Here is a 13039-nt window from a genome sequence, read left to right on the forward strand (position 1 = left end):
GAATTCATTTTGCCTGTTGGCTTGGTCTTATATTAAAAAACTTCAATCTGTTATGAAGATAGATGGACAGACGGACCGACAGACAGATAGAGATACTGTATAGAGATATAGAGATATTCCATATTCAAAAACCAAGACTAATCACATTTCAAGCATTGTGGCAATCTGGAGATTCATACCCATAGAATGGGTAAAAGCCATCCTTTAGCAGTGGCTAATAAAAACAGACAGATAAGAAAATATGATGACATTTGTCTACTGACATATTTTAAAAAATCTGTTCCTAATTGGCAAAAAGAATTATAGAGAAAAGGTTATTATTAGCAGAGGGAAATCACCTTTTATAAGATGCTTCCTCTACGGAGCTCCAGAATTAAGAATACTGGAATAATCAGGGCTGACAATCTTGGAAAAAATGTGCAAAGAAATTGTGGTTCTCCAATACATGTGGTCAACTTTTATTCATGGAAAACTGTAAAAATGAAGAGAGGGGGGATGCAGGGTAGCTTTACACATGCTATTCTTTTGGTGTACAATATGTTGGAATGATGACAAAGATTACCAAAAAAAAATTTCCTTGCATTCAGTTGTGTACAATTCTCAGAGACCATCTGGACATGTCCTTGCAGGGTTTTTTGACAAATTTACAGAATTGGTTTGCCATTGCCTCTTTTGGATGGCTGAGAGAAAGTGACTGGGCCAAGGTCACCAAGCTAACTTTGTGCCTAAGGCAGGATTAGAATTCATGATCTCCTCATTTCTAGCTCCTGATGCCTTAACCACTACGTGAAACTGGCTCTCACAGAATGCTTATTTTCTGATTATTCTACTCCAGAATTCTAAAGGCAAGAAAGTTGTCATAGTCGGTACATATTGGACCGACATACTGATGACATATGACCCATTTTTCTTTCACTCTTTGACTATAAAGCCCCTTCCATTATTATTGGCCCTGACATTAGAAACACTAGGACTGGTATATAAGTAGGATTTTTCTGACAGATAAGTTGGTAATACAACACCTTACTAGTCAGTGTCAACTTGTTTCCACTCTCCCTTATATCTCCTCCTGACACGATCTTATTAACAGGCATATACTTATAACCAGGGGTGGGATCCTACCGGTTTACCAACCAGTTTGCTGAGCACGTGCTTTGCTGAATTGAGTGCTGAATTGAGCTCACTGCTGAAGAGCACTGAGAAGTTTAGCAGGGACATTGGAATGAAATTTGGCATTGACCAATGTGCAACAATTGATATTAAGACAGGAAAAATTATTGAAGTTGATGGATTCGAACTTGATAATGAAGAGTTGATAAAAGCAGTAATACCAGAAAAAGATACAAGTACTTAGGACTTTTGGAAGCCTCTGACCTGTTGCACAACCAAATCAAGAAAGCTATTTCAACAAAATACATAAAATGAGTTTGGAAAACTTTGAGATCAAATTTGAGTGGAGGAATATCATAAAGGCAATTAACAACTGGGCAGTGCCTGTAATACAATACTCAGCTGGAATTCTTTATTGAACTCAGCTAGAACTTGATAACTTGGATCAAAAGGCAAGAAAACTAATAACAATGCACTGCACTCAAAAAAGTGATATTGATTGATTGTGCTAGGCAAGATCTCAGGATGGCACAGGTGAAACAAATGATGGAACAGGAAAAATGCTGCTTAAATGACTACATAAAAAAGCCTCTGCTGAAGGGAAGGGAGCAAGGGAAATCTGAGCAAGGGAAATCTATTGAAAACAACAAGATTGAAAGCAGAATATTGAACAAAACAATTTAGCATTGAGTTTCTAACTGGAAAAAGAAGCCTATGCACAGTCAATACCCCAAGAGCATTGAAAGAAAGACAGATACAAAGATAACATGGCACTGGTTGAGATCAGGAGTGCTGATGAAAGAAACTGAAAGCTTCATTTTGAGTGCCCAAGAAAAAGTCTTGCAGACCAGTTCCATGAAAGCAAACATTCAACATATCAGTAACAACAGCAATGTGCTTACGCAGTGAGAAAGATGAAACAGTGGATCACCTTATCAATAGCTGCAGCAAAATTTCATAGACAGATTATCTACAACACGGGTGTCAAAACTTGTGGCATCATGTTGCTGTCACGTGATGTTTCGTGAATTTTTCCCATTTGTGCATGGGAACACGGGCCGCTAGTATGACACCCCTGAACTACAATGTCATAATTGAGTTCCAAAATCAGACACTAGAAGCTTTGCCAGAAGTTTGGGTTTGAATCAGAGGTGGGTTTCGACCGGTTCGCACCGGTCCCTGCGATCCGGTTGGTCGCCGAACCCGGAAGTAAGTAACTTCCGGGAACGGCGAAGCCCCCCCCCCCGCGCCCGCGCGCGCCCGCACACCCGCGCCCGCTCCTTACCCGGTTTTTACGAATTCTGCGCTTCTATGCATGCGCAGAATGCATACAGCGCCTGCGCGATCCTCCAGGAGCAGCTGGAGCATTGCGCAGACACTAGTACGCATGCGTGCGCGAGGACGCCGCGTGCGTGCACGAGGACACCGCCGGCCTCGTTCCAACCGAACCGGTTGGAACGGGGCGAGAAACCCACCCCTGGTTTGAATGCAGCAAAAGTCACTGGGAACACCAAATTGACAAAGTTCTTGAAAATGAACAGGTCAAGATACTGTGGAACTTTCAGATTCAAACAGACGGACATCTGGCCCACAAGATACCTGACCTCACTATTGTGGAAAAGAAAAAAATGTGGTTCATTGATATTGCAATACCAGGTGATGCATGAATTGAAGAGAAACAGCTAGGAAAAATAATGAAATGTCATGATTTACAAACTGAAATTGAGCGATTGTGGAGGAAGAAATCAATGGTTGTACCAATAGTAATAGGAGTCCTTGGAGCAATACCAAAAGGATTGTCTAGATTGGTCATTTTGAACTTATTAGACCTGAATATTCTGACTTTGCAAAAATACCCCACTCTACTCTAAACTGCCTATATACTTAGATGTTATCTCAACAGCTCTTAGATCTTTGGTTAGGACCTGAACTGTTAAGTTTTCACCAGACCTAGACTGTGAATCGAATGGAATAATAACATTGAATATCAAATTGAGTAATATACAGTTTAATCAAACTCTTCCATACTGAACATAATACTTTGGCCTTGATCAATCAACCATTGTTTTTACTGGAGAGATGGTTTTAGAAGACTTGCCTAAAGACTGATTTCAAAACAATAGTTTTTTAAAAAATAACTACTTTAAAAGAAAGTTTAGCAATTGAGAACAGAATATTATTTTAAGAACAACAGAATTAGTAGGACACAATGGTTTGAGACATTAAACTGTAGGAAGTTAGCACTCACCTCTCTCCTAGAAAAATGAAATATCCTGGGAAATATTGAAAAGGCAGAATATTATATTTCCCTGGATAAGATATGGGGAAACATGTTTTTAGGCAGGAAACAGACTCACTCTTAATAGACCCTACCTTTGTTAATGGACCATTAAAAAATCCTGTCCCAGTCTATTCTACATAACAAAGATTCCTTTCCCTCAGCTCCAGGTTGATGGGATTAAGGAATGATAGTATTAGCCCTTTATCCATCTCACCACAGGGCACCTGGGAAAAAGCAATGCTCAACCAAACTTGGATGCAAAGCATAATCTAAAGAGTTGCCCCTGCATGGCCCCATGGGAGTTTGACAACCAATCAGAATACTTTTCTTACACAGGAACAGAAAACAGGGAGGTGGGGCCGAACAGAGAGTATAAAGCCAGAAACTTTCAGCCTTTCTTTCTCTTCTCTTCTTCACCCAACATCTGGAAGCATGTGATCACCTTTTCCCCCAGGACCTCAAGCTATGTGGTCCTGTCCACCATTAAACCATCTTTCCAAGCAGCCTCCATGTTTCCAGTGTCTTTTTCCCCACTTGGAGCTGAACCCAGAAGGACATTTCTTGCTTCAAGTCCACCTTTATCATATTCTTACCACCTATTGTCAAAATAAAATATTTAATTCACAAAGGCAAATTTGGCAATATCCACATGAAGCTCTAACTGAAAAGGCAAGTCAGGATGATGCTTTTTTCCCTTTTCACTGTTTTATAATGTATTATATAAATTTTAAGTACAGTCATCCATAAGTACTGGAAGACAGTTTTGTTGATCTAAATCTTTTCATTAAGGAAGCAAATTATCCACATATTTGAGGCAAAAGAGAGAGAAAGGAGGGGCAAGGGGAGATAGATCATAGATTTACTTCCATGTTAATTATGTTTAATATTATAGCTATATAATATGCACAGTTAAGGAACAATATTGGTAGAATACCTGTGTCAAAAAATCAGACAAATTGAACTGACTGTATATTTAGTGAGAAACACAATGACCTAAATTCTGCTCTATTATATACAATATGCTGACAATGAATTTCTATCAGGAAAAATAATCATTTAATTGCTATGACATACATCTTAGTATATGAATTATTCCAATGACCAAATTAACATATTAACACCATGCCATGATTTAAAGCTAACCCATAAGCCATGATTTACAAATCTAAGTAGTACAATGTAGGAATTCAAACCAATGAATTTAGTTAGGGGGAAAAACCTTCACTGGGTTTAAGACTCATTATTCTCACACATATTTTATTAAGTTTTTTCCTTCTGTAAATATTGTTTACTATCTGGAGATGTATAAATAAAGGCAGGATATCAATCAATTAAATAAAGATATAAATAAATGTTTTCACTGTCTATCAAATGACTTTAAAACTACTATTATTCAGTTATTATGAAGTTTATTTTTACTAGTACTGCTTAGTAGAATTGCATATGTTCAAGTAATACATCCTTCTAAGGAATTAATTTTCTTTTGGGGAACATGTTAAAATATGTGGCTTTCCCAGAAATGTCCTCAATTGAAATTTGTTCTGAGTCAAGATATTGTTCTCTACAGACTTTGTTGGGTCAAATGATGAACAAATGATCTTTTTCATCACTTGACCTTATTTTCTAATTTGTCTTTCAGTAGACTCATATCAAATAATCTGAATTCCTGTTTATTTGCACTCAAGCATTCTTGGACAATATTAAAACTGCAAAGCTTATTCCAGTTCTATAAATCAAATTAAAACTGTAAGGTCAATTCCAGTTCTATAACACAATAACCCTGCTTCTGTTTATTGTTTTCTGCATGCTATGTTCCTCATAAATCACTTTTCAGGAATCATAAAAACCAATAGAATATTGAATAGATTAAATTTCAAGAGCTCAATAATATCTTTTTTTACAATAGCAGAGTTGGAAGGGACCTTGGAGTTCTTCTAGTCCAACCCCCTGCCTAGGCAGGAAACCTTACACCACCTCAGAGAAATGGTTATCCAACATCTTCTTAAAGACTTCCAGTGTTGGAGCATTCACAACTTCTGGAGGCAATTTGTTTCACTGATTAATTGTTCTCACTGTCAGGAAATTTCTCCTCAGTTCTAAGTTGCTTCTCTCCTTGATTAGTTTCCACCCATTGCTTCTTGTTCTGCCTTCAGGTGCTTTGGAGAATAGTTTGACTCCCTCTTCTTTGTGGCAACCCCTGAGATATTGGAAAACTGCTATCATGTCTCCCCTAGTCCTTCCTTTCATTAAACTAGACATACCCAGTTCCTGCAACCGTTCTTCATATGTTTTAGCCTCCAGTCCCCTAATCATCTTTGTTGCTCTTCTCTGCACTCTTTCTAGAATCTCCACATCTTTTCTACATTGTGGCAACCAAAACTGAATGCAGTATTCCAAGTGTGGCCTTACCAAGGCATTATAAAGTGATGTTACCACTTCACGTGATCTTGATTCTATCCCTCTGTTTATGCAGCCTAGAACTGTGTTGGCTTTTTTGGCAGCTGCTGCACACAACTGGCTCCTATTTAAATGGCTGTCCACTAGGACTCCAAGATCCCTCTCACAGTTACTACTATTGAGCAAGGTACCACATATACTGTACCTGTGCATTTTGTTTTTCTTGCCTAAATGTAGAACCTTACATTTTTTGCATTATATACTATGTTGTCAATTTTCCAAGGTCCAAGGTACCATAGCATGGTCTAAAGCGGAATCCTTGTGGCCTTTCTTTCTTTTTTCTTTTTTGAAAAATGTTTATTGTTAAAAGAAAAAAAGTTGGACATGGTGAAACCATCTTGGCGAGTTCTCCACCATACAGAGAATAACACAGATCTCTTGTGTATTCAATACCCATTACTACTTACCAATTATATATACATACTTAACATCTTCTACATGGTTACAATTACAATTAGTTACATAATGTATTACCTATATTGCCTCTTATTTCAATCTATGCATCCTTGTGCTTGTTCGTTTCGACTTACCTTCCTTAAATCCAACCACTGATAAAATCTATCCCAAATCTCATAGTATTCTGTGTCTCCTTTGTTCTTCAGTTCTAGCATTAGTCTATCACATTCTGCACAGTCAAGTATTTTTTTTGTTATTTCTTTAGGTATGCTTCCACTCTTCCATTGCTGGGCATAAACTATTCTTGCAGCTGTATAAGATATGTAGTGTTAGATATATTAACCCTTTGCTTAAATCCTTTTTTATAATTCCTAATAGGAATTATTTCTGGTTTGATTTCCAATTTCTGTCCAGTCATTTCTTCCAACCATCTTCAAATCTTTTGCCAATATTCTTTTGCTTTGCTACATGACCACGACATGTGGTAGTAGGTGCCTGGAAATTGATCACATTTCCAGCATTTAGGTGATAAATTTTTATACCTTTTGGTTAGCCTGGAGGTGCCACCTATAGAACATTTTATATAGGTTTTCTTTGCATGATGTGGCCAAAGTTAGTTTGCTGTTCTTTTCCTACAATTTTTCCATTTTTCAAATTTGATATTGTACCCAAAATTGTTACCCACCATACCACCATCGTTTCTTTAACACGGTCTTTCTCCATTTTGTATTGTAATAAAAATTTATACATTGCTTTGATTTGTGGCCTTTTTTATAGTTGGAAATATGATTCAATTTAACTTCACTAGATTTGTGCAAATAGGGTGAAATTTTCATGTCAAACAAGAAAATCAGAGTCTCATTAGATTATCAAGTATTATTAAAATCACGACATTAAAAAATCACTTTAATTTTGTATGGCTGGGAGTAGCATTTTTGAGGGTGACAGATACTGTTGCTCAGTATTACCAATATCTGTTTTACTTAGGCTAGTAAATAATAGAAAAATAACAAAGATGTTATCAGATGTAGGTCCACCGAACATCCAGATCCACACAACCCAACATCTTCTGCAAGCTTCCCAGTAGTCATTCCCAGCATAAATTAATCATCCACTTGAAATGATCATACTATTCTTATCCTAAAGCATTATTTCTCAACCTTGACAAATCTAAGATGTATGGAATTTAACTCCCAGAATTCCCCAACCAGCATGCTGCCTTAAAGCAATAATTATGTACAAAACATATGTGAGTTTTTCTAGAATCAATTCAGAACAATGGTACTATTTCTGTCTATTTATAAGCCAGTTTCCATAGAATCTCTCTGTTCCAATGCTTTGATTATTGCCTCAGTACTTCAGTTAGATTTATTCAATGGGATACACAGGACTATTCATTAAAATTCTGATCCAGTGTGTAAGCACTATAAATGTAAAAAGACTGTACAGTTCAAGTGTGCTATATTCTGAGCTTTGCCTTTTTGGCATAGAATATTTTTTTGGTAAAACAATAGTTTAATTATTTATTGAATAACAACACAATAGTAAACATTATGGCATCAATTCTACAATGCATGAAAAAGTCTAAACAGTGGTGGCAGAATAATTAAAAAGACCTTCTGTTTGATTGTCTGATAGTTAGAATATTCTCCCTGAATTTCAGCTCCACCATTTAAATTAAGCCCTTATGTAATTCACAAAACAATGTATTAATAATTTGTGAAATAAGAAAAAGAATAGCCTACTTTTGGGAATCAAGGAAAAAAGAATTAAGCAAAGCCCCTAGTTAACTGGTGCATTTGGCAATTCATTTGTCAAATATGTGACGTAACCTAAACTCTTGATTAGTTTTACTGACATTTCATAATTTTGTTAATTACTCAAAGGTATTGTAGTCTGATGAAAGAGATAGAGGATCATAATTTTTTCTTTTCTTTTCTTTTAAGAATTCATGAAAACAGTTGGATTTTTTTGTCCCTTACACAGGTTTCATTTAATTGACAAACCTAGCAAACATTCAAAAGATCATCTTCACTGACAAATGAAACTATTTCATGGACAATCTATAAAAGTAACTTAAACAAAACAACAACAAAAAGAAAATGGGAAAGAAAAAGTTCTTTCTTAACTGGGTCTTTCATTTGCTCAGATAAATTGTTTAAAACACAAACTATTATGACTGATTTCAATTAAATTCATAATGAATGAAATAGAACAGGATTAAATCTGATTTAAAATTTTTACAACTATATATATGCAACTTAAACATCAGCAAGAAAATAGTCACAAAAACATTCATTGCTCATTTCATTACTAATTAATATTTAGCTGTTCATTTAAATGATTCTGCAATTATCAAAAACAAGAAAAGAAAATGATAGATTACCTGATGGAAGAGTCCTGTCTAAATGAAACAATTAACTCTTATGGCTATGGAGTTTCTACAGTTTGAGTATTTAAAGTCACCACCCTGATTGGTTGGTGTTTGTTTATTTGTATAGAGACTATTGCAAATAGGCCATGAGGATTTTTCTTAGTCAAATATTTAAATGTTACTTCACAGATGTACTTGATCACTTATAAAAAAAACCTGAATGAACTGCTATTCTTGTTAAAAGTTCAAATATTTCTAGTCCTAGCATGTTTTTTTTTAAAAACCATTTTATTCCATGCTTTTAAGTACAGCGATTTACATTCTAGATTAATTTTGTGACAGAAAGTCACAAAATTACATGTCCCTATTTCTAACCCAAATCTAATGTAGATGCAGAGCAGTAGAAAACAGAATGCAGTGGAAACAACGTTCTTAGATATATTCTTCAGTAAGTTGTCTGAACCTAAGAGCTAAATGCTACTTAACTCTGTGGACAACAGTTTGTGTGATGTAGCTAAGGCACATAACTTTAGCCTGAACAAGACTGGTTAGTTTAACACTAATTCTAATTCTTGTTTGGTAAATTATCCCCATTTTCTTTTCATATTGTACATTAAGTCTCTCAATATATCCCCAACATGGATATGTATGAAATAGACATACATACATACATACATATATACATACATACATACATACATACATACATACATACATACATTCGTAGATTTTCACGGGTGTAGGTATGCTGGTCTAGTTGTATTTGGGTCTAGTTGTATTTGGGTCTTTTCCCGTGTAAGATTGAGATTGTCTTGGCAACGTTTCAGCGAGGTCTCACTCGCCATCTTCAGGCTGGGTTTTGGGCCCGAATACAACAAGACCAGCATATATATAGAAAATACCCAGGGTGTGGAAAACATAAAATGGCAACTCAAAATGTGCTAGCACTGATGATGTTACATAGTTTGGCTAATGAAATGTCTGCAAGAAAACAAGTTCAGAAAGCACCAAGGATTTCTCATTTCAATCCTGAGCTACAAAATATTATCCTTCATTGCAGTGGTGGGTTCCAGATCCCGTTGCAACCGGGATGTTCTCTGGCGGGCCAGGGATAGAGGACATTCCACTATCCTGGTGCTTCTTGACCTCTCAGGGGCCTTCAATACCATCGACCATGGTATCCTTCTGTGACGACTGGGAGAGGTAGGAGTGGGAGGCACCGTGTTATGGTGGTTCTCCTCTTACCTCTCAGACAGGTCGCAGTCGGTGTTGGTTGGAGGACAGAGGTCGACTCCTAGGCCCCTAAAATATGGGGTGCCTCAGGGCTCGGTCCTGTCCCCTGTCCTATTTAACATCTACATGAAGCCACTGGGTGAGATCATTCGTCGGCACGGGATCAAATATCATCAATATGCGGACGATACTCAGTTGTATCTGTCTGCCCCGTGCCAACTCAGCGAAGCGGTAGAAGTGATGTGCCAGTGCCTGGAGGTTGTTAGGGTCTGGATGGGAGTAAACAAGCTGGCACTCAATCCCGACAAGACCGAGTGGCTGTTGATGTTGCCCTCCAAGAACGGATCAGATATTCCATCTCTTAGCCTGGGGGGTGAAACCCTTCGCCCCGCAGAGAGGGTCCACAACTTGGGTGTCCTCCTGGATCCTCAGCTGACATTAGAATACCATCTGTCGGCTGTGACCAGGGGGGCTTTTGCCCAGGTTCGCCTGGTGCACCAGTTGCGGCCCTACTTGGACCGAGAGGCACTTCAAATGGTCACTCATGCTCTCATCACCTCTAGGCTTGATTACTGTAATGCGCTTTACTTGGGGCTGCCCCTGAAGAGTGTTTGGAGACTACAATTGGTCCAGAATGCGGCCGTGCGAGCGATATTCGGTGTACCTAGGTACACCCATGTTACACCTATCCTCCGCGAGCTGCACTGGCTTCCCATCGGTCTCTGAATGCGCTTCAAGGTGCTGGTTGTTACCTTTAAAGCCTTCATGGCTTAGGACCTGGATACCTACGGGACCGCCTCCTGCCACATACCTCCCAACGACCTATAAGATCACACAGATTGGGCCTCCTCTGGGTACCGTCGACCGGGCAATGCCGGTTGGCGACCACTCGGGGGAGATCTTTCTCTGTAGCTGCTCCGGCCCTGTGGAATGATCTCCCCGCAGAGATCCAGACCCTTCCCACTCTCTCGGCCTTCCGTAAGGCCACTAAAACCTGGCTGTTCCAGTAGGCCTGGGGCTGTTGACCCCAAAATATGGTCCAGCCCCACTTGGAATGGAGTGCATGATGTGTTTTTAAATCTATCTTTTCTTTCCTTCTATTCTTTTTGATTTGTATTGTTAGCCGCCCGGAGTCCCACGGGATTGGGCGGCATACAAATGCTATTAAACTTTGAAACTTTGAAGTTTGTAAGGACCACTAAAGGAGCCCCAAAAGGTGCCTGTGCTTCAGGGGTGGGTTCCTGCCAGTTCTATCCTCTTCAATAGAAGAGGTTCCACAAATCTACAGTGCCGTTTAGAACCGGTTCCAGCTCCCTCCCCCCACCCGTCTGCACACATCTAGATGAAGAACGAGAGGAAGAATTCTGGGAGTTGAAGTCCACAAGTCTTAAAGCTGTCAAGTTTGAACACCCCTGGGAGTTTTTTTTCTAAAGGGTTAGGGGTGCAAGGGTCTTGTAACTTGACAGCTTTAAAACTTGCATGCTTCAACTGCCAGAGTTTCTGAGCCAACATTTTGGTTGCTAAGCAAGAGCGTTGTTGTGAGTTTCACCACATTTTACAAGTTGGCTATGCCCAACCAGTCACATGGCTGGCAAGCCACTCCCACCCGGTCACATGGCCGGCAAGCCACTTCCACAAAGCAGGTCACACCTACAGAAGAGGTTCTAAAAAATTTTGAAACCCACCACTGCTGTGCTGCTACACTCTGCACCAGCTATAGTTTCTGAATGCTCATTACTAAAGTTCAATGATTGAGTGCAAGGACTCCTGATCCAAGGAAAGGTCACAACTGACATACAACCTGAAATTATGCAAAGGCTCTCCTAGTTGCAACTGTTCTTCAAGCAGAAGTCATGAGTCCAGGATAGCACCAGATCTGCCTGGGGTAATGCCACCAAATCTACAACTAATGATGTTAAGTTCTGGATCTTGGAGCTCCATGCACCCAAAGGCATTTGGTCTTGCCAGAGTTCAGCCAAAGGCTGTTGTCCCCAATTCAGACCTCACAGCCTCCAGGCACTGTGAGAAAGCAACAACAGCATCACTTGGGTCACTAGGGGTGTTGATTTAGAGTTGGATATTGTCAGCATACGTATGATACCTCAACGAATGGGGATGGATGATCTCACCCAGTAGCTTCATATAGATGTTAAAGAGAAGAGTAGCTATGGGCTGGACCTCTCACTCCCAGCCCTGATAGCCAGCCCAAAAGGATACCATGGTTGATAGAATCAAAGGCCAATGAGAGGTCAAGGAGAGAAAGGTTGGTTGCATTACCTTCATCCCGCTCTTATCAGAGATCATCAACAAGTGCAAACAATGCTGTCTCTGTCCCATAAATGGGCCTGAATCCTGAATGAAAAGCATTCAGATAATCTGTTTCATCCAGGACTCTCTGAAGCTGCCAGGGAACCACCTTTGCAACCAATATAAGCCTGAAAACACTTCTTGAAAGGGAGAGGCCCATGTCTCCTGGAAAGCTTCCTGCAACACCTGGTTGATAATTCAAATAATCAAATCATACTCTTTAATGACAAGTTGTGTTGTTGACAATACTTAGAAATAATATGGTAGACTAAAATAGTCCTTGGTCTGATCCAGCAATATTACACTTATGTTCTTATCTTCCTCCATTAGTGGCATTCTGATTTTGAAATTAAGATAATCATATTCATCCTGATAAATAGAAAGGGCTTTTCAAATTATTCAAAAAAATCCCACCTGTTTGGTCATTTTTCTTATAACCTCATGCATGTCAACACATTTTCATATTGCTTCACTGAGGATAAAAAGCAAAGTGAAATTGCTGTGTGTGAACAAGTGAAGTGAAATGATTGTAACCCAGCATACACAAAGAGACAGCCATATGAATGGGGGGGGGGGATGATGACACAAAGCTATTTTAATTATCTAAAAAGAGGAGCTTCAAGTATGTCCCCATCTTTTCCAAAGCACCTCTTCTGAAGGATTTGCCCAATCCTAGAACAGGGCAGCATAGTAAGTGTGTTAGTCTCAAATATTTCCCAAGTTTTTTGTTGGTCTTTCCCAAATTGATGCCCTTCTCAGTCATTGTTCTGTAGCAACTGAAGTTCAGAAATTGTCTTTACACAACAAGCCAATTCCTGTAACTAAGCCACAGAAAGCAGAGCCAAGGGTAGTGCTAACCAAACTTAGCATTTGATGTACAC

The 13039-nt window shown here is 38.9% G+C and overlaps 1 protein-coding gene across 1 annotated transcript in view; it reads right to left on the reverse strand.

Moving 5' to 3' along the window:
* The window catches only part of LOC106551403 (monocarboxylate transporter 2-like), a 163926-nt gene that overhangs the window by 147918 nt on the left and 2969 nt on the right, over nucleotides 1–13039 (reverse strand). The window lies entirely within an intron of this gene.

Source organism: Thamnophis sirtalis, unplaced genomic scaffold (assembly GCF_051295495.1).
Source record: "Thamnophis sirtalis isolate CommonGarterSnake01/CBP01778 unplaced genomic scaffold, rThaSir2_p1.2 scaffold_9, whole genome shotgun sequence".
Taxonomy (NCBI): domain Eukaryota; kingdom Metazoa; phylum Chordata; class Lepidosauria; order Squamata; family Natricidae; genus Thamnophis; species Thamnophis sirtalis.